Source organism: Phoca vitulina, unplaced genomic scaffold, assembly GCF_004348235.1.
Source record: "Phoca vitulina isolate PV1807 unplaced genomic scaffold, GSC_HSeal_1.0 scaffold103, whole genome shotgun sequence".
NCBI classification, from domain to species: domain Eukaryota; kingdom Metazoa; phylum Chordata; class Mammalia; order Carnivora; family Phocidae; genus Phoca; species Phoca vitulina.
This window is the reverse complement of record NW_022589806.1, coordinates 1,409,162-1,435,068: the sequence shown is the minus strand read 5'-3', so window position 1 is coordinate 1,435,068 and position 25,907 is coordinate 1,409,162. Positions and strand designations below refer to the sequence as shown.

At 36.5% G+C, this 25,907-nt stretch overlaps 1 protein-coding gene and 1 pseudogene across 1 annotated transcript in view; both read left to right on the top strand.

Annotated features, from left to right (window-relative positions):
* IL1RAPL2 (interleukin 1 receptor accessory protein like 2) overlaps positions 1-25,907 on the top strand; it is a 1,179,835-nt gene that overhangs the window by 7,058 nt on the left and 1,146,870 nt on the right. The window lies entirely within an intron of this gene.
* LOC116627831 lies at positions 7,406-8,224 on the top strand (annotated as a pseudogene).

Sequence of the window (25,907 nt, the reverse complement as noted above, 5' to 3'; positions counted from 1 at the left end):
GGCTTTTTCAATAAATATTATTAGGACAGGGCTAGTCATTTAAAGGGAAATTTAATAAACCTATATCTATATTCACTATTTAGATCAAAATTAATTCTAGCTGGATTAAATATTTAAATGAAACAACTATAAAGGTACTAGAAAATATTTGATATTTTAAAATATATATTTAGTTATAATTTAATATATTTATAATATTTTTACAGTTTTGAGATTGAGGAGGATTTTCTAATCATTTTATGAAGACTAAAGATTTAAAGAAAAAGATTAATAAATTTTACCTTCAAAAAATCTGTACGGCAAAAAAATACAAACAAACTAGGAAAAAAAATCTGTGACCTATAACAGAGGGCAGAAATTCTTAATATATAAATAACTCCTATACATCAATTAAAAAATAAATGTCTTAATAGAAAAATGGTGAAAAGTTATGAACAGAATAGTAGTCTGGAATACCAATAGACAAACTCACTTTGCAAATAAAAACTAATAGTTTTTACCTATCAGATTATAAAAGGTTTGAAAGATTAACAAAACATGGTGTTGGCAAGGCTGTGGAGAAATAGATGATTTAATGCTCTATGTAGATTGGTACATTTCCAAAGGTTTATTTGGCAATCTGTTTAAAAATATTGCAATGTACATACCTTCTATGATCTAGCAATTTCACTAGAATTTATCCTAAGAAGATAAATGAAAGTGCTAGAACATATGTACATAAGAATGTTCATTAACCTTTTGTTTATAGTAAAAAAAGTGCTGAAAACAACCTAACTGTCTCTAATAGTGGATTGACTAGGTATATTGAGATATGTCAGTTTAGCCAGTTACTACATACACATTAAAGATAATGTAAATATACATTTATTGATATAAATATATATCCATATATACAATTTAATGGAAAAGATAGTTTACAAAGCAGCATAATTCAATTTCTGTATACATTTCTGTACATGTGCATATAAGCTTATGAAATATATAGAAAATTGTTCACAAAAATGCCAATTATAGGTGGGGGGATTTGGGGTTTTCTTTTAAAAGATGTGCTTTTAATTATTTGTATTTTCAGTGAGAATGATAAAAGCATATGTGATATAATGCATGTAAAATGCTTATCTCAGTATACAGTACTCAAATACTTAATGGATGGTGGTAGTTGTTTTTATGCTTATGTCATTTACAAGAGAAGCTGGTCAAATGCAAATTTCAGAAGGATTCAAGTGTTAAATGTAAAAAAAGGAAAGTATATAATAACTAGAGTAAAATAAATGTGACCTGGAAGGACTTTCTAATAATAAAAATAAAGGAAGAAATAAGAAAAACCAATAGATCATTTTACTTAACATTGAAAATGTATATGTGTAAAATGTATAACAATAATATAAAGATAAATTGGGATAAATAATTGCAATATGTGATATATTAAGGCCTATGTTTACTCCAAAATGTAATTTTCCATCAGCTAACCACCTCCAAATAATAAAGGGTTATTTGAATTCTTATTTTTTATATTACAAATACATACCTAATACAGTTAATACAGTATTTCACATCCCAACTCTGATAACACCTACAGTATTTCTGGTGTTATGGATTGGTGGGGAAGGACCATACTTGCATACAGGTTCAGAATATCCTAGCATGGATTTACCCTGGTCCCTATTTCCCTATAGATTTATACCTGCCCATGCAACTATCTGTACAGGGAACAGTCCTGCCAGATCCAAAAATATAGCTGATTTTCCCCCCTGCAACATTAGTTTTTTATACTCAGAGTCTATGTCACCATTCTGAAAAAAAAAAAAAAAGAAAGAAAGAAAGAAAACTTGTATTAATAATCAGTGAACTTTCATTTAAGGGGATGTTTGTTTATTATTTTTACTATATTATCAAAACTTTATAAGAACATGAATATCCAAAAGATACCGAAATTATATCACTGATTCTTTAAAATGGTAGATTATGGATGAATCAGAAATGTTGTTTCCTCTGTTTTTCATAATTTCTATAATATGGTCACATTCCTTTTTTTCAAATTTTTATTTAAATTCTAGTTAGTTAATATACGGTGCAATGTTGGTTTCAGGAGTACAATTCAGTGATGCATCACGTAGATACAACACGTAGTACACATCATAACAAGTACCCTCCTGTGGCGCCTGGGTGGCTCTGTCAGTTAAGCATCTGCCTTCTGCTCAGGTCATGATCTCAGGGTCCTGGGGTGGAGCCCCATGTCGGGCTCCCTACTCAGCAGGGAGTCTGCTTCTCCCTCTCCCTCTGGCCCTCCCCTCCTTGTTCTCTCTCTCTCTCAAATAAATAAATAAAATCTTTAAAAAAAAAAAAAAACAAGTGTCCTCCTTAATACCCACCACCCATCTAGCCCATCCCCTACCTCCCTTCCTCCCTCCCTCCCTCCATCAGTCCTCAGTTTGTTCTCTATCATTAAGAGTCTCTTATGATTTGTTTCTCTCGCTCTCTTTTTCCTCCTCCCATATGTTCATTTATTTTGTTTCTTGAATTCCACATATGAGTGAGATCATATGGTATTTGTCTTTATCTGACTGACTGATTTTGCTTAGCATACTACACTCTAGCTCCATCCATGTCGTTGCAAATGGCAAGATTTCATTCTTTTTGATGGCCGAGTAATATTCCATTATATGTAAACACACGCACACACACACACACACCCCACTTCTTTATCCATTCATCAGTTGATGGACATTTGGGCCCTTTCCATAATTTGGCTATTGTTGATAATGCTGCTATAAACATCAGGTTGCATGTACCCCTTTGAATCTGTATTTTTGCATCCTTTGGGTAAATACCTAGTAGTGCAATTGCTGGATCATAGGGTAGTTCTATTTTTACCGTTCTGAGGAACCTCCACACTGTTTTTCAGAGTGGCTGCACCAGTTTGCATTCCCACCAATAGTGTAAGAATGTTCCCCTTTCTCAGCTTCCTCACCAACACCTGTTGTTTCTGTGTTGTTAATTTTAGTCATTCTGACAGGTGTGAGGTGGTATCTCATAATGGTTTTGATTTGTATTTCCCTGATGATGAGTGATGTTGAGCATCTTTTCATGTGTCTGTTAGCCATCTGGATGTCTTCTTTGGAAACATGTCTATTCATGTCTTCAGCCCATTTCTTGATTGGATTATTTGTTTTTTGGGTGTTGAGTTTAATAAGTTCTTCATATATAGATTTTGGATACTAACCCTTTATCAGATATGTCATTTGCAAATATCTTCTCCCATTCCATAGGCTGCCTTTCAGTTTTGTTGATTATTTCCTTCACTGTGAAGAAGCTTTTTATCTTGAAGAAGAACCAATAGTTCAATTTTTGCTTTTGTTTCCCTTGCCTCTGTTGACATCTAATAAGTTGCTGAGGCTGAGGCCAAAGAGGTTGCTGCCTGTGTTCTCCTCTAGGATTTTGATGGATTCCTGTCTCGCATTTGGGTCTTTCATCCACTTTGAATTTATTTTTGTGTATGGTGTAAGAAAGTGGTCCCGTTTCATTCTTCTGCATGTTGCTGTCCAGTTTTCGAACACCATTTGGTAAAGAGACTGTCTTTTTTCCATTGGATATTCTTTCCTGCTTTGTTGAAGATTAGTTGACTGTAGTGTTGAGGGTCCATTTCTGGGTTTTCTATTCTGTTCCATTGACCTATGTGTCTGTTTTTGTGCCAATACCATATTGTCTTGATGACTACAGCTTTGTAATATAGCATGATGCCTCCAGCTTTTCTTTTCTTTTTGAGGATTGCTTTGCTATTTGGGGTCTTTTGTGGTTTTATACAAATTTTAGGATTGTTTGTTCTAGCTCTGTGAAAAATGCTGGTGGTATTGTGATAGGGATTGCATTAAATGTGTAGATTGCTTTGGGTAGTATAAACATTTTAACGATGTTTGTTCATTCAGTCCATGAGCATAGAATGTCTTTCCATTTCTTTATACCCTCTTCAATTTCTTTCATCAGTGTTTTATAGTTTTCAGAGTACAGATTGGTTAGGTTTATTACTAGGTATCTTATGGTTTTTGTTTCCTCTTTGTGTCCTCTTCAATTTCTTTCATAAGTGTTTTATAGTTTCCAGAGTACTGATTTGGTTAGGTTTATTACTAGGTATCTTATAGTATTTGGTGTAATTGTAAATCAGATTGATTCCTTGATTTATTTTTCTGCTGCTTCATTATTGGTGTATAGAAATGCAACAGATTTCTGTACATTGATTTTACATCCTGCAGCTTTGCTGAATTCATGTATTAGTTCTAGCAATTTTTTGGTGGAGTCTTTCAGGTTTTCTACATAGAGTATTATGTCATTTGCAGATAGTGAAAGTTTGACTTTTTCTTGCAAATGGATACCTTTTATTTCTTTTTGTTGTCTGATTGCTGAGGCTAAGATTTCCAGTACAATGTTAAATAGTAATGGTGAGGGGCACCTGGGTGGCTCAGTCTTTAAGCGTCTGCCTTCGGCTCAGGTCATGGTCCCAGGGTCCTGGGATCGAGCCCCGCATCGGGCTCCCTCCTCGGTGGGAAGCCTGCTTCTCCCTCGCCCACTCCCCCTGCTTATGTTCCCTCTCTCGCTGTGTCTCTCTCTGTCAAATAAATAAATAAAATCTTTAAAAAAAAAATAGTAATGGTGAGAGCAGACATCCCTATCTTGTTCCTGACCATAGAGTAAAAGCTCTCAGTTTTTTCCCATTGAGGATGATTTTAGCTTGGGTCTTTCGTGTATGGTAAGGGGATGTTTAGAACTAACAGTGGACTCTTCTGGTTCTTGAATAAAACTCAGCATTAACAAGGCCACATCCTCAACTGGGGAAAGAGAGCCTGATCAGTGCCCAGATTACCCTGGACAAAATATCTGCCTTCAGCTTTCTAGGATACAAAAAGTCTATTTCATTGAGGTCTAATCCCATGTTCTTATATATTTAATACCATTTATAATGGGTTGGTTAATTTTTTTTCTCTTTTGACCTTTTAATACTTACTGGAAAAGATGAATTTTTAAACTTTTTTAACATTAATGTGATAAACCTATAAAATTAGGAAGAATAGTTTAATGAACCCCATGTATCTCTGACACAGCTTCAACAATTATTTAATGAATTATTTTGATACTGAGTTTGAACCAAGGATTGTAACCAAAAATCTTATATATATTTATTTGTATATAGCTATTTAAATGGCTGTTCTGGGATAAGAATCCAGCCCATCTAGCTCCAGAACCCATGCATTTAAACATGACACAAAATTGTATATACATATATATGCTAAAGTAATTTAGTCATTTTTCCCTGAATGCTGTTATGAGGTCATTTTTAGTTCTTTTGTGTAGCTTTCAAATTTTCCATATTAGGATATGTTCCTTCTATAATCCCCATAAAAATGCATGATATTACAAATTGAATTAAAGCCTCAGATTGTGCCATGGACATAACCCTTTCAACTCTTATGTTTTATCTTTTTTAAAAAGTGATCTGAGACATTAGTACTATGGTACATATTAATCAAAAGCCCAATTATTATTTGGAGGTGGTACTTGCAGTCTGTTGAGAGAAATATAACTGCATTTTGCAAATGAAAGGAGTAATGGGAACACCCCTGAACCTTTTGCTTTAGAACCTAAAATGTACAGTTTCCAAGTTGAGCCTAGTGAGAAGACTTGTGACCCTTTTGTGATACTACTTCCTTTCCTATCCAGCCTAAACCTTATAGTATGTTCCTCTTGCTAATGTCCTTATCTAATTCTAGATTCATCTTGTCACTAAACCTGTGCAAAAAACCCCTCATTCTTGGATCAATCTAACCACTGATTTCTATGCTCCAACGTCTATGACTGATTAGAGAAAATCATACCTTTGTCAGGACCAATGCCACAACCAGTACATGGTCTATAGCCTCATCTGGGTTCTTCAGAGCTGCTAGGAAGACTTTTTACGTGTACCTATTCAGCTTTATCTACTATAGATTTTCCATGGTAGGTAGCTCTTCCAAATATTCACCACTCATCTCAAACTATATTCCCCATTCAAGCAGATTCTCTCACTTTTTATTTCACTGTTAGACTTGACTTTCTAGCTCTATACTTGCATGTGAGTATGTGTGTCTACGTGTGTGTACGCCTCTCTCTTTCCTTTCCTTCCCACACTCATCTAATTCTTAGGGTTTTGTTCAAAGTAAATAATTCCACTGGATTCTGTGTTTAGGAATTTCACGTCCTTCATTATCCTCATAGGCAGATAGAATAATATTAGTCAGTAAGAAGGACCTCCCCCCATTTTAACCAAAGAGGAAGATGAGCATAGATATACATGGGTCAAAGGTTTGGTGGAAAGAAGTTGAGAGAGCTTTCATCTAACTTCTGTTCTTATTAATCTTCAACTTTTGTTCCATTGTCTGTCCTTTTTTTCCCATTGAACCCTTCTGGGGAAACTCAGCCCTGGATCAATTTAACTGTCCATTGCCTCTACTCTTACACCTGAGGAAAAAAAAATCACACAGCTGTGTAGACTGGTTTCACTTATAAATTCATGCTCTCACCTCATTTGAACCCTCCATGTTACCTAGATATTCTGTGTTCACTAATGACGTCTTTCCCTCAAGCTCCAAATTGGCTATTGCAAACTTCCTTTTCAACTACCTCCCACTCACTCAACAGATGACACTATTTGCTACTTTACATAGAAAACAGAAGTCAAATAAAATCTCCCTCAAGCAAAAATGATACAATTATTAACTCCAGGGAAAACAAAAAGTTGTACAAGAAATGAAATGAAATTATAATATACTGTTTAGTTTGGAAGTAAATATTCCTAATAGTGTAAAACTGTGGTGTAGCTATATTTGAAGAATTGAGGGAGGGTAACTGGCCATTATCTTCCATATTAGGAACTCAATAGATAATATATAATATTGTCTAATTAAGAAGTAGAACTATGAGCATATTATTTGTAAACATGGAGAGAAATAGGGGCACCTTGGTGGCTCAGTCAGTTAGGCATCCAACTCTTGATTTTGGCTCAGGTCTTGATCTCAGGGTCATGAGATCAAGCCCTGCGTGGGGCTCTGAGCTCAGCGGGGAGTCTGCTTGAGATTTTCTCTTTGCCCCTCCCCCCACACTCTCTCGCTCTCTCTTTCTCTCTCTCTCTCTCTCTCCAAAAAAATGAATAGGTAAATCTTTAAAAAAATACATGGAGATAAATAACAGAAGAAACAGCTTAAAAAGTTCAAAGTTGTCTTTAAGAAGAAGGACTCAGGAGGAGGGAGCCGAGGACTGCTGTTTTATGTTAATAAGTCTTGTAGTATTATATAACTATTACTTTGAAAAAATAATTTTCAAAAAGTTAAGGTGAACTCTTTTGTGTGGCACCTCGGAGGCAGTAGGCTGCTTTAGGATGAAGCTGAACATCTCTTTCCCAGCTGCTGGCTGCCAGAAACTCATTGAAGTGGACAATGAATGCAAACTTCATACCTTTTATGAGAAGCTATAACCACAGAAGTTGCTGATGATGCTCTGGGTGAAGAATGGAAGGGTTACATGGTCTGAATCAGTGGTGACAATGACAAATAAGGCTTCCTCATAAAACAGGGTGTCTGGTCCCATGGCCATGTCCACCTGCTGCTGAGTCAGGGCCATTCCTGCTACAGATCAAGGAGGACTAGAGAAAGAAAGCAAAAAATCTGTTTGGGGTTGCATTGTGGGTGCCAATATCAGTGTTCTTAACTTGGTCATTGTAAAAAGGGGGGCAAAGGATATTCCTGGAAACATTGATACTACTGTGCCTCATCGCCTGGGGCACAAAAGACCTAGCAGAATCCGCAAACTTTTCAGTCTCTCTAAAGATGATGTCTACCAGTATGTTGTGAGAAGGCCCATAAACAAAGAAGGTAAGAAACCTAGAACCAAAGCACCCAAGATTCTGCATCTTGTTACTCCACATGTCCTCCAACACAAATGTCTGTGCATTGCTCTGAAGAAACAGTATACTAAGAAAAATAAGGAAGAGGCTGCAGAATATGCTGAACTTTGGGCTAAGAGAATGTAGGAGGCCAAAGAAAAATGCCAGGAACAGATTGCCAAGAGATGGAGGCTGTCCTCTCTGAGAACTTCTACCTCTAAGTCAAAGTCCAAGTCCAAGTCCAGTCAAAAATGACATTTTTCTAAGAGTAACAAATAATATCAGATATCAGAAAAAATAGTTAAGGTGCAGAGAAATGAGCAAAGTATGATTCATGGTAATGGGTTTGCAGTGAGTGTATCTTTTTGATAGGCATATCAATTTTCACTTAGAAAAATTTCCACTACCTTTTACTCATGGCTAAATCTCACCTATTTTATGATTTCCCTCTGATAGAAAACTTGGCAGAAACTGTTTTCTTTTTTTTTCCTTTTTATACCTTTTTATTTTTATTTTTTTATTTTATTATGTTATGTTAATCCCCATACATTACATCATTAGTTTTTGACGTAGTGTTCCATGATTCATTGTTTGTGCATAACACCCAGTGCTCCATTCAGTACGTGCCCTCTTTAATACCCATCACCAGGCTAACCCATCCCCCCACCCCCCTCCCCTCTAGAACTCTCAGAGAAACAGAAACTGTTTTCTAAAAAGAACTGGCTCCTTTAAATAGATCACAGTGGGTGTACAGAGCAGTTTCAGAACCTTGGATAGGAAATGTCACTACACAACTTCTTTGGCCACCGAAAGCCCATGGTTGGAGACAGTTTTTCAGATAGGCTCTTTTTCAACATTTGGGTCAGGAACCACAGAGACCGTCTTCCTGGGTCTGGTATTCTCTTCTCGGGCCTTATATTTGTTACTTTATACTTTTAGCAAACACTGCCAAAATAGGAGATCCTTTTGTATCTGGTTCACACAGGACCAAACTTAAAAAAAATGATAGCTCTTGAGCATTTAAGGTGTGTCAGACACTGACACTTATAGAGCAAGTCTGTGAGAGAAGTATATATTCACAGGGGAAAGATGGAGATGTAATAAAGAGGGTACCCAAGGTAATGAAAAGTGCTGTATTGGGATTCATAATCTCCGCTCCCTGTTACTCTATCTCTACCATACTCTGTGACCTTGAGTATGTCACTTCCCCATGCTAGTTCTAAATTTCCTCCTCTATAGAATGGGAAGGTTGGACTAAATAATTCTCAAACTTTAAGATGCACTGGAATTACCTGGGGTGCTTGTAACAAAGGCAGCTTCCTGTGGCATCACCCCCAAAAGTTACTGAGTTTCTCTGAAAGTTGGAGGGCCACTGAAATAGATATTTTTAACAAGCTCCTTTGGTGGTTCTGATACATATGGATCTTGAACCACAACTGAATGAATCCTGGACTCCATGCTCTTTTCCAGCTCTAACATTTTATGACATAGTATACAGGTGGCACTGATAAGGATGTGATTGAAAAAGGAAGCAGGGGTTGAAGGAAAGATTTCTCTCATTCATTAATTCACTGAATCAGGAAATATTTAAGTGCCTATTATGTACTGAAGAGCTATTATCTGGTTTTCCTGTATGTGTTTTATTAATTTTTGGTGACTTGGGAAGGAATTGGGAAATAAAAAATGGCATCTTTTAATATCTGGACCAGTGTTTAGTGATGTGCACATTTAGAAACTAATGTAAGAGGTGATAAGATTATTCACAGTAGCTAAAAAGTGAAAATGACCCAAATGTCCATCAACTTATGAATGGATAAACAAATTGTGGTATATACTTATAACGGAATATTATTCATCAATAAAAAAGAATGCAATACTGATACTTTCTACAAAATGGGTGAGATTTGAATACATTATGCTAAGTGAAGGGACCCAGATACAGAATGCCATGTATTATATGTATTATATAATTTCATTTATATGAGGTGCTCAGAATAGGAAAATCAATAGAGAGAGTAACATTAGTGGTTGTCTAGGACTGAGCTTGGGACATGGAGTTGGATCAATTGGGAGTAACTTTTAATTGGTATGAGGATTCTTTTTGGAGTGATAAAAATGTCTAAAATTGATTGATTGAATGAATCTGTGAAGGTACTAAAAACCATTGACTTGTACACTTGAAATGGTTGAATTTATGGTATGTAACATATCTCAATTATATATATATTTTATATATAATATGAATCTGTAAGATTATTTGTTGCCTGTTCATCAAGTTGGAAGAAAGTATACCAACTCTTAATATGAATGGAAAATCAAACTCATGCTTGTTTTATCAGTCTCTCTTTTATGCACACACATTTTAAATCGCTTTTTGCTCCCCATTTCAGATGGGTTTTAGGGGTCCATCTTGTGGGCTTTAGTTGGATACTCTGAAGCAATTTGTTAGTCAATATTATGTAAATCTTTGTTGCATTTGCTTTAATTAAATTTAAGCATTTTTGTCCATTAACAACCCCCTGCAGCTGGTATGGTTGCTCTTGGCCTTGCCTGCTTTTGTAGTGGTGTAAATAGTGGCAGAATGCATGCCTTGAAAAGAGATATCAAAATAAATAGAATGCCCCTAATGTATTTTTGGGGCATAAGATAGTGTACTTTACATTGAATAAAATATTCTAAGTCTATTCTTAAATTCTCTTTCTTCCCAGGGTACCAATCAATATCCCTACGACCACCTCAGGAAGAGTGTGGGTATTTTTACATTCCATTCTTTATTCTGGAATATAAGTCTTAGTGTCATGGGAGATGACCATTGTTTCTCTATTTTAGAATGTATCAACTCTTAAGATAACGGCATCTCTTTTTCATCTTTGTGTTCCCAGCGATTAGACAGTGTGTGGCACCTATTGAGTTCTTACTGGATGTTTGTATAATGAAAGAATGTCTTCTGTAGTGTTTCTCTTGGGCATCTAGAGAGGCCCTAGCTAGTCTCCTTCATGCAAATAGGATTCTGGGCTTGCCTTTGGATCCCAGTGTTCCTGAAGTGAATATTCAGATTCAGCTCCTTGCTATATAAACACAGGCATGCAGCACATGCATTTTCAAATACCTAAATATTAATCTCATGCCAAAACCTATTAACTAATAGTTGGTCTATAAACCATGTGAAAAGATTAGAAGCATATATGAAAGTGTCCTCCCCATCACAAACCACTGCAGAATAGAGATTGGAATTTAATCTAATTTTGCTCAGTTTCAACTCTCCTATCATTTTTATTAGTCTTCACAGTAAAAGCTATTCAGGGGGCCGCACAACAGTGAAAAGATTGGCTTAGCCAGTTACGTGCCCAGCATTTCTAAATGGCTTAGAACCTTCTTAATAAAGATAATAATTTGAACCTTTTGCTCTTTTTGCTTCTGAAAATTGGAACAATTGGAAATTGGAAGTAAAATCGTATGTCTTGGGATTCATCAGAAATCGAAGCCCAGAAACCCGCTTGTTTGGTTTTGGAGAGCACGTGCAAGTTGTTGGTTATATTTGGAGATGCATAATTGAAAACACTTTTGTATAGCACTTTAAAACTTTTATAGCCCTTATATATCGAATATTTCATTTGAGCCTCAGAACAGCCCTTCAAGATAAACCAGAGCATGGTACTAAAATCACAGGGCTCAAAGGCACTTAAAAGCAAGTAGTTTAACTGCCCTGCCCACTTGGCAGGTGCCCAAACTGAGACACATAGAAGGTCACTGATTGGCTCAAGGTGGTACTGCAGGTTTTCCTATGTGAGACATTCACTTTCTAAATGCCTAATGACACTCAGAGGTAGAAAATGTCATTGAAATCACTGTAGTGCTCAAGGTTGGCAGGAAGGATTAGAACCTGGAAGTCCCTGCATTGGGGTCCTAAGCACAGACTTCTCTCTCTCAGTACCTTTTATACACATCAGTTTGACTTTTTCTTATCATTGACTTTACTATAATCCTCTAAATATATATACCTCCTGCAGCCTCCAAAGCAGTTAAACTCCTGTCAGTGGACATAAAATTTCTTGGTCTGACAATCTTACTTTTATGTTGCCTTCAGTATTTCAGTTTGCCTGAGGTGCCATATTGATTAAGCTGCATTCTGGAGAACTAAATATATGTAGAATATTATATGGCTCCCCTACTGAACACAAAACTGTAAATTAATGGATCTCTCCTGTTGACATCATAAAGTATGCAGTCCTGAAGTACAACTGTAATATTCCTTGCAGGACCATGTATTTTACTTGTAATGTCTAAAATGAATGGTTGTTCAAATGTAGAAGCTATGACAAAACACGGATGTTTATATAGGAGGTGACACAGTGGAAGAAGGATTACAGTGAGGACATGTAGAGTGAGAGGCCAAAAGGGCTGGGGGAAGAAAATAATAAAATGGACCAGTGGCAGGGCAACTTTCCACTATGGAGGTCACAGCAAAATTCAATCAATACATCAATCCTGATTATGGTTAGAGTTGATATAAACATGTTTTGCTTTGTTTTTGTATCGGTGTTTTGTGGTTTTCTGTGTCATCAGGTATAACTGAAACCGTGGCAGAAGAGTAGAGCCAGGTAGTTTGGGAGATTAATTAGAAATGCTGCACATCACAAGGCATTTGTAAATGGGGAGGTAGAGGGAGATTCTGATACAAATGGTGCTGAAAGTAGCACAGAATGAACCCTAGTTTGAGAAAAGTGACTAAAGTAGTTATTGGTGCACATATATTTTTCCCTCTTGCTCTTTTGGTTCCTCTCTCCAAATCTCCTCAATAGATTTTTCTGCCTTTAAAATACTCCCCTTCCCCCCACCCTGACCTAAGTTTCAACAAACAAGTTTCCCAGGTCAGTATTTTGAGAGATGCTGCTTAAATTAGTCTAAATTTCCAATGTATCCAGCTCCTCCCAGTTCTTAAGTTATTGCTACTAAACTAAACTGCTGTTGGGACTGTGAAATTTCATCTCCTGCAGTAGCCAGCTACCAGATCACAAAAAAACTCATCTGAACACCCACAAGAATTTTCTTTGGGCTGTAAAGTCAAGCATCTTGGTTATCATGTAAGCATTAATTTTTAATGCTTTAATTTGACCCAAAGCATTTTGTTGTCTGTGATGAGCTTCCCACTTCTTTTCCTTTGTAAAAATCTGGAGTCTAAGTCTAAGCATTTCTCCTTTAATTCTAAAAGCAATTTTCTGTGTTTTTCTCTTAAGTAGGACTGAAAACATTTGACTACGAATCTTGTGCACCTCTTCTTTTTTTAGTTGCTGTTCTCTTCACTCATGAGTTAATCCTTCTTAGGTTGTTGAAAAACAGCTCCCCAATTCTGAACACAGTGAAGGGAAGGGCAGCATCCTTTCAGGCTCTATAAGCCTTGCCATGTGAGAGGATCAGAGCACTTTTAAAATGTCCCTGGGGCACCTGGGTGGTGCAGTTGTTTAAGTCTCTGGCTCTTGGTTTCAGCCCAGGTCCTGATCTCAGGGTTGTGAGATCAAGCCCCGCCTTGGGCTCCACACTCAGAGCAGAATCTGCTTAGATTCTCTCTCCCTCTCCATCTGCTCCTCCCACTTCTTTAAAAAAATAAATAAATCTTAAAAAAAATACAATAAAATGTGGTGTCCCTGAAAGGACTTGAAATCAATCTCTAGGGCAGCAATACTCTATTACAGGAATGCACCACTGCAGGATCATCACTTACTAGCTCTGTGATTTTGGGCAAGTCACGTCACTTCTGTGAGCCTGCCTCAGTTACTGTCTATGCACAGTGAGGAATAATGGTACTTTCCTCGAAGGGTTGTTGTGGGGATTAAATAGGTAGTACATATAAAGGATTTAGAACTGCAGCTGGTCTTCTAGCATCTCATTAGCAATCTTCTATTATGACCACCACAGATGCCCAGGCCTATCCCCAGAAGAGATTTTGACTCAGTAGGCCTGGAGCTGTGGCACAGACATGTGAATTTTAACAAAGGTTCTTGGGGATTCTGATGGCCATCTATTAAGAACTGCTATAGGCAGTGATTCTAAAACTTTAATGTGTATTAAAATCACCTGGGGGAAGGAAACTTATAAAATGAAACTCTAAGCCCCACCTCTAGAAATTGTGCTACTACTCTAGATCTGGTGGGAGGGCCCAGGAATGTGCAATTTAATTAGAACTCTAGGTGATTTGAATGCAGGTGGTCTGTAAGAGCACCCTTTGGGAAACATTGCTATAGAGGAATCATATTAGCACCCTGTTATGGACTGAATGTTTGTGTCTCCTTCCCACCCAATTCATAAGTTGAAACCCTAACCCCCAGTGTGATGGTAATGGGAGGTGGGGACTTTGGGAGGTAATTAGGTTTAGATGATTTCTAAGGGTAGTGTTAGGGGCCCCATGATGGGATTAGTGCCCTTATGAGAAGGGATAGAAAGACAAGAGCTTTAGTGAGTGCATACACACACTCTCTCTCTCACTCTCTTCACCATGCGAGGACACAGGGAAAAAGCCACTGTCCGTAAGCCAAGAAGAGGACACTCTCACAGGAAACCTAATCTGCTGGCACCTTGATTTGGGACTTGTCAGCCTCTAGTACTCTGATAACTAAATTGCTGTTGTTTAAACCGCCTGGTCTATGGTAGTTTTTAGTAGTAGCCCAAGCCAACTAAGACACATACCCCTTCTTCCCTGCATTTGCCTATAGCAATAATCTTTTAAGATTGCCAAGGTATTGTTTTTAAAAAAATTATTTATTTATTTATTTTGTAGGGAGAGAGAGAGAGAGAGAGAGAGAATCTCAAGCAGACTCCCCGCTGAGCATGGAGCCCAACACAGGGCTCCATCCAGGACCCTGAGATCATGACATAAGCTGAAACCAAGAGTAGGTTAACTGACTAAGCCCCCAAGGTGCCCCACCAAAGTAGTATTGAAATGGCCCACACCACACAGATAATGCTGCTGACTCACTTTCAGTGGAACAAAACGCACAAGCTATAAAGTATTTTTTCAGTCATAGGAACTAGCACAGAAATGCACCCTCTAACCAATGGCATGTAATTGTAAGCTGACTGCAGGGGGTGTACTCTGTAGCCATAGATTGAAAAAAGCCAATTAACCATGTTGGAAGAGAATGTCTGACAATAGAAATTATACCTTTGACCCTTGGTTCATTGTGCCCTAATCAATTGAGCTTACCAGCCAAATAGCCATGAGAAAACTGTAGGAAAAAGGAAGCAGGATTACTTAGAGTTTATACGAACCATTCGTTATGTGACTGGTGCTTAATGAGCCTGGTGACTTTTTTTTTTAGTGACAAAATATTTTATTTGATTCCTATGAAAGACATTTCCATTCTATCATACCTGAAAAGAGAAAAATGAGGGCTTTGAAGAATTTTGAATTCTCATTTGTCCTTTGCCCATGCTGCATGCACAACACCTGGCTCTCCACTTATTGTAGAAATGGAACTTTCCATTCATAGTGATTTCTAGGTCTCTACAGCATTTTGAAAACCCACTAACTACAAAGTTCCACATGGTTTAATACCTGCCCCCCCCCCCCCACATACTCTGCTTAGGCTTTTTGTCTTCTCTGCTTCTTGAGTTCTGTTTCTTTGCAGGTCAGTGGTACCCCTGAACTTTCTGACAAATGTGTAAAAGGCAGCAGTTTGTGGAATTATTTATCCTCCACTTGTAAATTCTTGTGGTTTAGGCCATATCCAGGATCAGCCCTTGTGTTAGTGCTAGGAATTGAAAATAAGGGAAAAGCATCCTTGAAAGTCCATCTTTTTAAAATGCAGCAGAAATCCTCAGTCTTATGGAACCTAGAAACCTAAATTATCTTAGATCCTCAGAAGTTTTATTCACTCTCAGGGTTTTCAAGTGTTGCAGGAAAATTTGTTTGGAGGTTTAGAGAATTAACTGTTGTTTCTAAAATGTGATCTATTTGGAATAGTATACTAAGCAAAGTTCAGTGAATTAAATTAGATTAATGATAGACAGCTTCATGAAGACAAATAAATTATTTTTTTCTCCAGGTCTCTGTATTTCTTAAGTCCTTGGAGAATTGGGTTCTAAATATTCTTCACTTGTAGCTTTCAGAGAGCAGTGAAACTTGCTCTCTCAGTGCCTGTATATTTGCTTTGGGGTAACCATATTTCTTGAGCTATGCATTCAATTTGAGCCTTAAGGTGGGGGGATACTATTTTTCTTTTAGACATGATTTCGATAAATAGAGATTAAAAGGTCAGTAATTTTTTTTTTCATTTGTGTGAAATATAGCTGTTTGCAGTCTGCCTTTTGGAGGTATTGAGAAAACACTGCAAAATTAGTTTTATATTTTTGTGCCATATGGACATAACCTCATCTCTTAATACCATTTGATTTTTTTAATATTTCAAGTTTTTATTTAGATTCTAGTTAGTTAACATATAGTGTAATACTAGTTTCAGGAGTAGAATTTAATGATTCATCACTTATATACAACACCCAGTGCTCATCATAACAACTGCCTTACTTAAAACCCATCACCCATTTAGCCCATAGCCTCACCACCTCCCCTCCAGTAACCCTCAGTTTGCTTCTATAGTTAAGAGTCTTATGGTTTGCCTCCTTTTTTTTTATTTCCCCTATGTTCATCTGTTTTGTTTCTTAAGTTCCACATATGAGTGAAATCATATGGTATTTGTCTTTCTCTGACTTATTTCACTTAGCATAATATACTTTAGCTCCATCCGCATCATTGCAAATGCCAAGATTTTATTCTTTTTATGGTTGAGTAATATTCCATTGTGTGTGTGTGTGTGTGTGTGTGTGTGTGTATAGTATAAAGAAGTGGTATATGTATATATCAGTTGATGGACATTTGGACTCTTTCCATTATTTGGCTACTGTTGATAATGCTGCTATAAGCATCGGGGTGCACGTGCCCCTTCAAATCAGTATTTTTGTATCCTTTGGGTAAATACCTACTAGTGATATTGCTGGATCATAGGGTAGTTCTATTTTTTAACTTTTTGAGCAACCTCCAAATTGTTTTCCAGAGTGGCTGTACCAGTTTGCATTCCCACCAACAGTGTAAGAGGGCTCCCCTTTCTCCGCATCCTCACCAACACCTGTCATTTCTCGCGTTGTTAATTTTAGCTATTCTACAGATGTGAGATGGTATCTCATTGTAGTTTTGATTTGTATTTCCCTGATGATGAGTGATGTTGAACATCTTTTCATGTGTCTGTTGGCCATCTGTATGTCTTCTTTGGTTTTATGAAATCTTTTCTGCTTTGTGACATGGAGGGTTTCTTTTGGTAATTATTAGTAAATAATGCTTGTTGTGTAAAAACTTAAAGAGGGCTAATATCTTCAGTAAAGGCAAACTATTAGCAGTTACGTGAACCAGGATATATCCTATAGCATAAAAGATTTAAAAATTTTAGAAAGATTTCAAAAAAAAGGAAAAGAACTTGACACACTTTGTGTTGTGGAAGTGAACCACTTGTTTGTCTTAATAAGACCTTCTCCTTTGAGACTAGTTATCAGATTCAGCCTTTATTCCTAGAGTGAAATAAAGATTCACTGAAATTTTAACAAGTTATCATTTGTTCACTAACAATGAAAACAGGAGGCTTTATTTCAAACAAATTGTTAGCATCAACAATAGAAAGATAAGTAAGTTCTAATTAATGCACTAGTTACCATCTTTACCATCCATATTAGCCTGAGTTGGGTCTTTATCCTTGAGATACTTATCGGACTAGTTTTGCATATTTTACCACAAGGCTTTTGATAGTACTCATTTAAAAATCACCACTTCTTGAATGAATGAACCTATTATTCTTATCTAGATGGAACATTCTCAAAAAGATGATGGGAGCTCTAAATCATATCGCCTCTTCCTCCATCTAAATAGAATTAAACCTTGTACTGCAATGATCAGGAAAAGGATACCAGTACATGAGTTTCTTACTTTTTTTTTTTTAATATAGCACATATTAGGAGATACAGACTATGATCTGAATCTTAACATGACCAAGGGGGTCAAAACAGTGCTGGGATGTGTGTCAGGAGACTTGAGTTCCAGGCTGGACTCTGCCACTGTTTGATTTCACACAGATGCTTTTTTGGCCTCCATTTTCTGACTTGTTTTCAAAGAGATAGATTGGTATAAATGACTACTTGGTTCCCTCACAGTTAAAGCCCATGATTCTGTGCTTTAATTTGCTATCTCTGAGGTGATTTTGTTCCCTCAATTTGTTCATGCTCCTTCCTTGCATCCCATTGAGTGTCCTTAACATCCAGGTGATGGAACACATTGACCACTATTCTGGAAAATGGTCCCAGACCAGGAAATTTTCCATAATACTAATGATTTCTAGGAATATGGGACTCTTCTGCATCCCGCTACCAGGAAGGATACATAAAAGGAAAATAGGTATATTTTACAGACTACTAGACAAATGTCTGAAATTATTCTGTCTACCTAGAAAGCATCTTACCTTCTTTCCTCTTTGCTATATGAGTTGAGACAGTCTGGTTGATCTGCTTCCATTCCTTTGACTTTACAATTGTTTAGGAAAACACAAAATAGTATTAGTAATTGGTTAACATTAAATAGCAAAGAAGGAGAGGCTTAAACACCTATATCTTCGCAACCCCCTCAACCCTCATCACCAACAAAAAACTATAGAAACATAAAAAGAACAAGCACTACGGTGAACCTCTGCCCCTACAGCATGCATACAGAATATACCATAGCTTGTCAGATTATTTCCATATTTTTCTTAGCTGTAAGTCACAAGTCATTTTGGTACAAATAATACTTGTGAATAAACTGTATAAAATACTCACCAAGCTACATCGAAACTGTCCATGGAAGTGACAACTTGCTGTCATGAATGATGAAATATCCCTTGCATAAAAGGCAATTGTGTTGATTGTAGAAAATGAAATGAGCTTTCTTAGGTTTCTTCCTTATGTGATGATGGTTTTTAAACAGGAAATCTCCTATACAGTGATGTTAGGCCATATATTTCATTTCAATTTTCATTTACAATTGTTATTGGTGTGGGAAAAAATATTTTAATCAGTTTCTGCATGAAGGTCAGATAAAACTGTGAACAAAAGTAATTTCTTTATGATAATATCAAAACAGAAGCAATGCTACACTTATATTATGAAGCATGTTTCTCTTATCTGCAATACAATTGTGTGTATGACTTAATAGAATCTGAGAGTATCTCTTATTTATGCTATTGGTAAGCTTAAGAAATTCTCTTCCCTTCGAAGCCTGAAGTTCTGATATTGGCTAAGAATGAGACCAGATAATATTATGTCATGGGTATAAACTAAGTTATTTTTAACTGGGAATTATTTCAGGTCTTTGGGGTTTTGTTTAATAAACTGAAGTTGTATTGACATTTTTTTTTGGTGCCTTAGAAGACATCATATGATTTTTTAAAAATGCCCCAGTGTGTGTGAGTGTGTGTTTTGTGTGTGTGTGTATGTGTGTGAATTATTTGAGGTTAACACAGTGGGGCAGAAGTATTCATAATAAAAATGTTATTTTATCTGGTTTTTGACTGTAAAAAGACACCCATTTAGTAGATACACACAAACACATGCATCCTGAACTGTTGCCTGAACACATCTTCCTGTTCCCAACCTCTGCCAACACAGGTCTTATCAGTTGCTTGCAAATGGAAATCTGAGACTGTCTACTCCCAGAGGATAGAAAATTGATTATAGTTGCAAGTGCAGACTACTGACTAAAAACCTTCAGGAACACAGCGTGGAGCTAGGTGATGTACGTTGATAATTTAATACATACACACACACTTTCACATTCCCCAATACCCTTTCCAACATTTTAAGAAGTTCCACTAATTAGGCTGCACAGTAAAGCACAAAAAGAGTTCAAAGTTGCCCAGGAAGTCACAGAAATTGTGTTACTTTCAAGAATTTAACCTAGGAGACTTTTACTCCACTTCATTCTTACACTGTAACCACAAGGCATTTGCCCAGGCCCTCAAATTCTTCTCCATATCTTTATGAAGCTATATATGCTTCAGAGGTAAGAAACATTGCCAATTCCATTTTGGGAGTCTCCTTTTGAAGCACTGTAATTACTTATTTTACTAGTGGGAATGCTGGGGAAAAATAACATTTAATCTTTCGTGAACATTTCTAGAGAGAAAAGAATATTTTAAATGTTTTCTAGCCACTGAAACGTAATGTGGCAATCAAGCAACTCCTGTCTCCCTATGATATCTAAAAGTGATTCAGAGACTAATTTCAGATAGGTTTTGTGAATCACATTGGTCAAAAGAAAAGATTATCTAGTAATGTGGGCAAAGCATTAGCTGCCCTTAATATCTAGTTGAAATCCCTAAAAAGCAGAATTATTGTCTTTTATCATCTGTAGGGCTGTTGACATTGAAAAATTATAATGGTGACTATATATATATATCTTTATAATATTATATCATCAGGCCTCTGGGCCACTCCACTTTAAAGCTTCTTAATCTGCTTTGACCAGGGCGCCTGGGTGGCTCAGTTGGTTAAGCGACTGCCTTCGGCTCAGGTCATGATCCTGGAGTCCCGGGATCGAGTCCCGCATCGGGCTCCCTGCTCGGCGGGGAGTCTGCTTCTCCCTCTGACCCTCCCCCCTCTCATGTGCTCTCTCTCTCATTCTCTCTGTCTCAAATAAATAAATAAAATCTTTAAAAAAAAAAAAATCTGCTTTGACCAAACAATTTAAAAAGGAATTGGTAGCATTCTGGCATCTGGTGTCCTGTAGAAACATTTTAAAGCATTTTCAATTTGCCTTTGAGGATCAAATAAAATGATTAAAAAAAACATATTGGGGATGCTTCCATATCTTGGCTATTATAAATAATACTTCAATAAATATAGGGGTGCATATATCTTTTCAAATTAATTTTTTAGTTTTCTATGGGTAAATACCCAGTAGTGGAATTATGGGATCATATGACAATTCTATTTTTTTTTTTTTTAAGATTTTAGTCATTTATTTGACAGAGAGGGAGAGCAGGAGAGCACAGGCAGGGGGAATGGCAGAGGGAGAGGGAGAAGCAGGCTCCCCACTGAGCAGGGAGCCCGATGTGGGGTTCAATCCCAGAACCTTGGGATCATGACCTGAGCCGAAGGGAGTCGCTTAACCAACTGAGCCACCCAGGCATCCCGACAATTCTATTTTTAATTTTTTGAGGAGTGTCCATACTGTTTTCTACAGTGGCTGCACCAATTTTCATTCCTACCAACAGGGCATGAGGGTTTCTTTTTCTCCACATCATTGACAACATTTGTTATTTCTTGTCTTTATTTTAGCCATTCTGACAGGTGTAAAGTAGTATCTCATGTGGTTTTGATTTGCATTTTGCTGATGATGAGTGATGTTGGGCATCGTTTTATGTGTCTGTTGGCCAACTCTATGTCATCTTTGGAAGAATGTCTATTTGGGTCCTCTACCCATTTTTTTAATGTTTCAAGTTTTTATTTAAATTCTAGTTAGTTAACATATAGTGTAATATTAGTTTTAGGAGTAGAATTTAGTGATTCATCACTTACATATAATACCCAGTTTTGATCACAACACATGCCCTCCTTTATACCCATCACCCATTTAGCCCATGCCCCTGCCTCCCCTCCCCTCCATCAACCCTCAGCTTGTTCTCTATAGTTAAATCTCTTTTATGGTTTGCCTCCCCCTCTTTATTTTTCTTTCTCCTATGTTCATCTGTTCTGTTTCTTAAATTCCACATAGGAGTGAAATCATATAGTATTTGTCTTTCTTTGACTGACTTATTTCGCTTAGCATTATACACTCCAGCTCCATCCATGTCATTGCAAATGTCAAGATCCCATTATTTTTTATGTCTGAGTAATATTCCAGCGTGTGTGTGTGTGTGTGTGTGTGTGTATACACCACTTCCTCTTTCATTTATCAGTTGATGGACATTTGGGTTCTTTCATAATTTGGCTATTGTTGATAATGCAGCTATAAGCATCAAGGTGCATGTGCCCCTTCAAATCCTTCGGGTAAATACCTAGTAGTGCAATTGCTGGATCATAGGGTAGTTCTATTTTTACCATTCTGAGGAAACTCCACACTGTTTTCCAGAGTGGCTGCACCAGTTTGCATTCCCACCAACAGTGTAAGAGGGTTCCCCTTTCTCTGCTCCTTATCAACACCTGTCATTTCTTGTGCTGTTAATTTTAGCCATTCTGACAGATGTGAGGAGGTATCTCATTGTAGTTTTGATTTATATTTCCCTGATGATGAATGATATTGAGCATCTTCTCATATGTCTGTTAACTATCTGTATGTCTTCTTTGGAAAAATGTCTATTTGTGTCTTCTGCCCATTTCTTGACTGGATTTTTTGTTTTTTTGGGTATTGAGTTTTATTAAGTCCTTTATAGATTTTGGATAGTAACCCTTTATCAGATATGTCATTTGCAAATATATTCTTCCATTCTGAAGGTTGCCTTTTAGTTTTATTGATGGTTTCCTTTGCTGAGCAGAAGCTTTTTTATCTTGATGAAGTCCCAGTAGTTCATTTTTGCTTTTGTTTCCCTTGGCCCCTGGTGATGTGTCTAGTAAGAAGTTCCTGTGGCTAATATCAAAAAAGTTGCTGCCTGTGTTCTTCTCTAGGATTTGGATGGTTTCCTGTCCATGTGTGCCCATTTTTTAAATTGGATTTTTTTTTTGGTGTTGAGTTGTATAAGTTCTTTATATATTTTGAATATTAACCCCTTATTGGATATATCATTGGCATATATCTTCTCCCTTTCAGTAGGTTGTCTTTTAGTTCTGTTGATGGTTCCTTTTTCTGTGGAAATATTTTATTTTGGTATAGTCCCAATATTTTAATTTTGCTTTTGTTTCCTTTGCCAGAAGAGACCTATCTAGAAAAATGTTTCTACAGCCGATGTCAAGGAAATTACTGCCTATGCTTTCTTCTGGGAATTTTATGGTTTCAGGTCTCACATTTAGGTCTTTGATCTATTTTGAGTTTATTTTTGTGTGTGGTATAAGAAAGTGGTCCAATTTTGTTCTTTTGCATGTAGCTGCCCAGTTTTCCTAGTATCATTTATTGAAGAGACTATCTTTTCTCCCATTGTATATTCTTGCATTCTTTGTTGTTTGTCAATTAATGATCATAAAAGTATGGGTTATTTCTGGGTTTTCTATTCTGTTCCATTGTTCTGTGTCTATTCTTTGTGCCTGTACCATAATGTTTTGACTACTACAGCTTTGTAGTATATCTTGAAATCTGTTATTGTGATATCTCCAGCTTTTTTCTTCTTTTTCAAGATTTTTCTGACTATTCGGGGACTTTTGTGCTTCCCTACAAATTTTAGGATTATTTGTTCTAGTTCTGTGAAAAATGCTATTGGTACTTTGATTAGGATTACATAAAATCTATAGATTGCTTTGGGTAGTATAAACATTTTAACAATATTTGTTTTTCCAATCCATGAGCATGCAAGATCTGTCCATTTGTTTGTCATCTTCAATTTCTTTCTTCAGTGTTTTGTAGTTTTCAAAGTACAGATCTTTCATCTCCTTGGAAGTTTATTCCTAGGTATTTTATTATTTTTTGGTACAATTATAAGTAGGATTTTCTTACTTTCTCTGCTACTTCATTATTCATGTATAGAAATACAATAGATTTCTTTCTATCAATTTTATATCTTGTAACTTTACTGAATTCATTTATCTGTTCTAGTAGTTTTTTGATGGAGTCTTTAGGGTTTTCTATATATGGTATCATGTCATCTGTAAATAGCAAAACTTTTACTTCTTACTTATGAATTTGGATATCTTTTATTTCTTTTTGTGGTCTGATTGCTGTGGCTAGGACTTCCCGTACTATGTTGAATAAAAGTGGTGAGAGTGAACATCCTTATCTTGTTCCTGACCTTAGGAGAAAAGCTCTCAGTTTTTCACCATTGAGTATGATGTTAGCTGTGGATTTTTCATATATGGCCTTTATTATGTTGAGGTATGTTCCCTCTAAACTTACTTTGTTGAGAGTTTTTATCATGAATATAAGTTGTAATTTGTCAAATGCTTTTTCTGCATCTATTGAGATGATCATATAATTTTTATCCTTTCTCTTATTGATATGATGTAGTGCATTGATAGATTAGCAAATATTGAATCACCTTTGTGCCCCTGGAATAAATCCCACTTGATTGTGGTGAATGATTTTTTTGATGCATTGTTGGATTTGGTTTGCTAATATTTTGTTGAGGATTTTTGCATCTATGTTCATTAGAAATATTGGCCTGTAGTTTTATTTTTTGTAATGTTGTCATCTGATTTTGGTATCAGGGTAATGCTGGACTCATAGAATGAATTTTGAAGCTTTCCTTCTTCTATTTTTTGGAATAGTTTAAGAAGGATGAGTATTAACTTTTCTTTAAATGTTTGGTAGAATTCACCTGTGAAGTCTTCTGGTCCTAGACTTTGGTTTGTTGGGAGTTTTTTGACTAAAGTAGTCCAAGTGTCCATTGATAGATGAGTGGATAAAGAAGATGTGGTGTGTGTGTGTGTGTGTGTGTGTGTGTGTATGTATGTGTGTATATATACATATATATATAAAATTAAATATTTTTCAACCATAAAAAAGAATGAAATCTTGCCATTTGCAACAACATGGATGGAATTAGAGAGTATAATGCTAAGTGAAATAAGCCAGTCAGAGAAAGACAAGTACCATACGATTTCACTCATACGTGGAATTTAAGAAACAAATGAACAAATAAAAAATAGACAAACAAAAACTAGATGCTTAATCGCAGAGAACAAACTGGTGATTGCCAGAGGAGAGGTGCGGGGGTATGGGTGAGTTAGATAAAGGGGAGTAAGAGTACACTTACCTTGATGAGCACTGAGAAATGCATAGAATTGTTGAATCACTATATTGTACACCTGAAACTAATGTAACACTGTATGTTAATTATACCTCAATAAAAAAGAAAAATGTACTGGGGAGAATCCAGTACTAGGAAGAGAACTTCCACTTAGAAAACATGGATTTCATCAATAAGCAGTTCTGTAACCTTGAGAAAGTCCACTAGAAATTTGAACCTCAATGTCTTTTTCCATAAAGTTGAGGAACTAAAACTGTATGAGCTATTGTGATAGCCTCCTAATTGATCTATCTGCTTCTGGATTCAGTCTCATCTTCCATTTTGCATTCTTATTGCCAAAAATAACACACAAACCTGACTAATCCCTTCTAATGTTTCTTACAATTTCCACACCATAGTTCTTTCCCCTCTAGCTTTACCACCTACCCACTCCCATATTATGCTCCTGCTATACCAAATGATTTAAAATTTTCTGAGTATAGCATGCTTTCTTACTCTTTTATGCATCTGAACATATGCTATTTCCCCTACATGGATGTCCCATCAGCCAAATCTTCCACCCCAGTATTTCCAATAAATTTCCATTAGTTTTCAAACCCTGGCTCAGATGGGTGCTTCCTAATGAAATGTTTTCTTTCTACCACTGATCCCATTCCCATCTCTGGGCTATATTTGTGCTTCCCCCCCCATTTCTATTATTGTACTTATCACAATTTGTTGTAATGGATTTGTTTCTTATCTGTCTCCTCTTTGGTGTTAAGAAATGGCTCATGCTTGTTTTCTTGCCTGCATTTCTTCCACAAATACAGAAGACTTACTCTTGTCAGGCATTGTTCTAGGCCTAGAGAGAGACAGCAGTGAACAAAACAGACAGGAATATCTGTCTTTCTGGAGCTTCCATATCTTAGTCATGTATCCCTAGAACCTAGCACAGAGACTAGCATTTAGTATGTAAGCAAGAAATAGTTGTTGGCTTGAAGTCAAGAAACTATTATGGCTAAATTTGAAACTTTCATATCTTCCTCTCCCTTACTGCTCACATTGTGTGTATCGTATTCTACTTGTACATGTATTAATGTTTAGTTCTAATAATTACT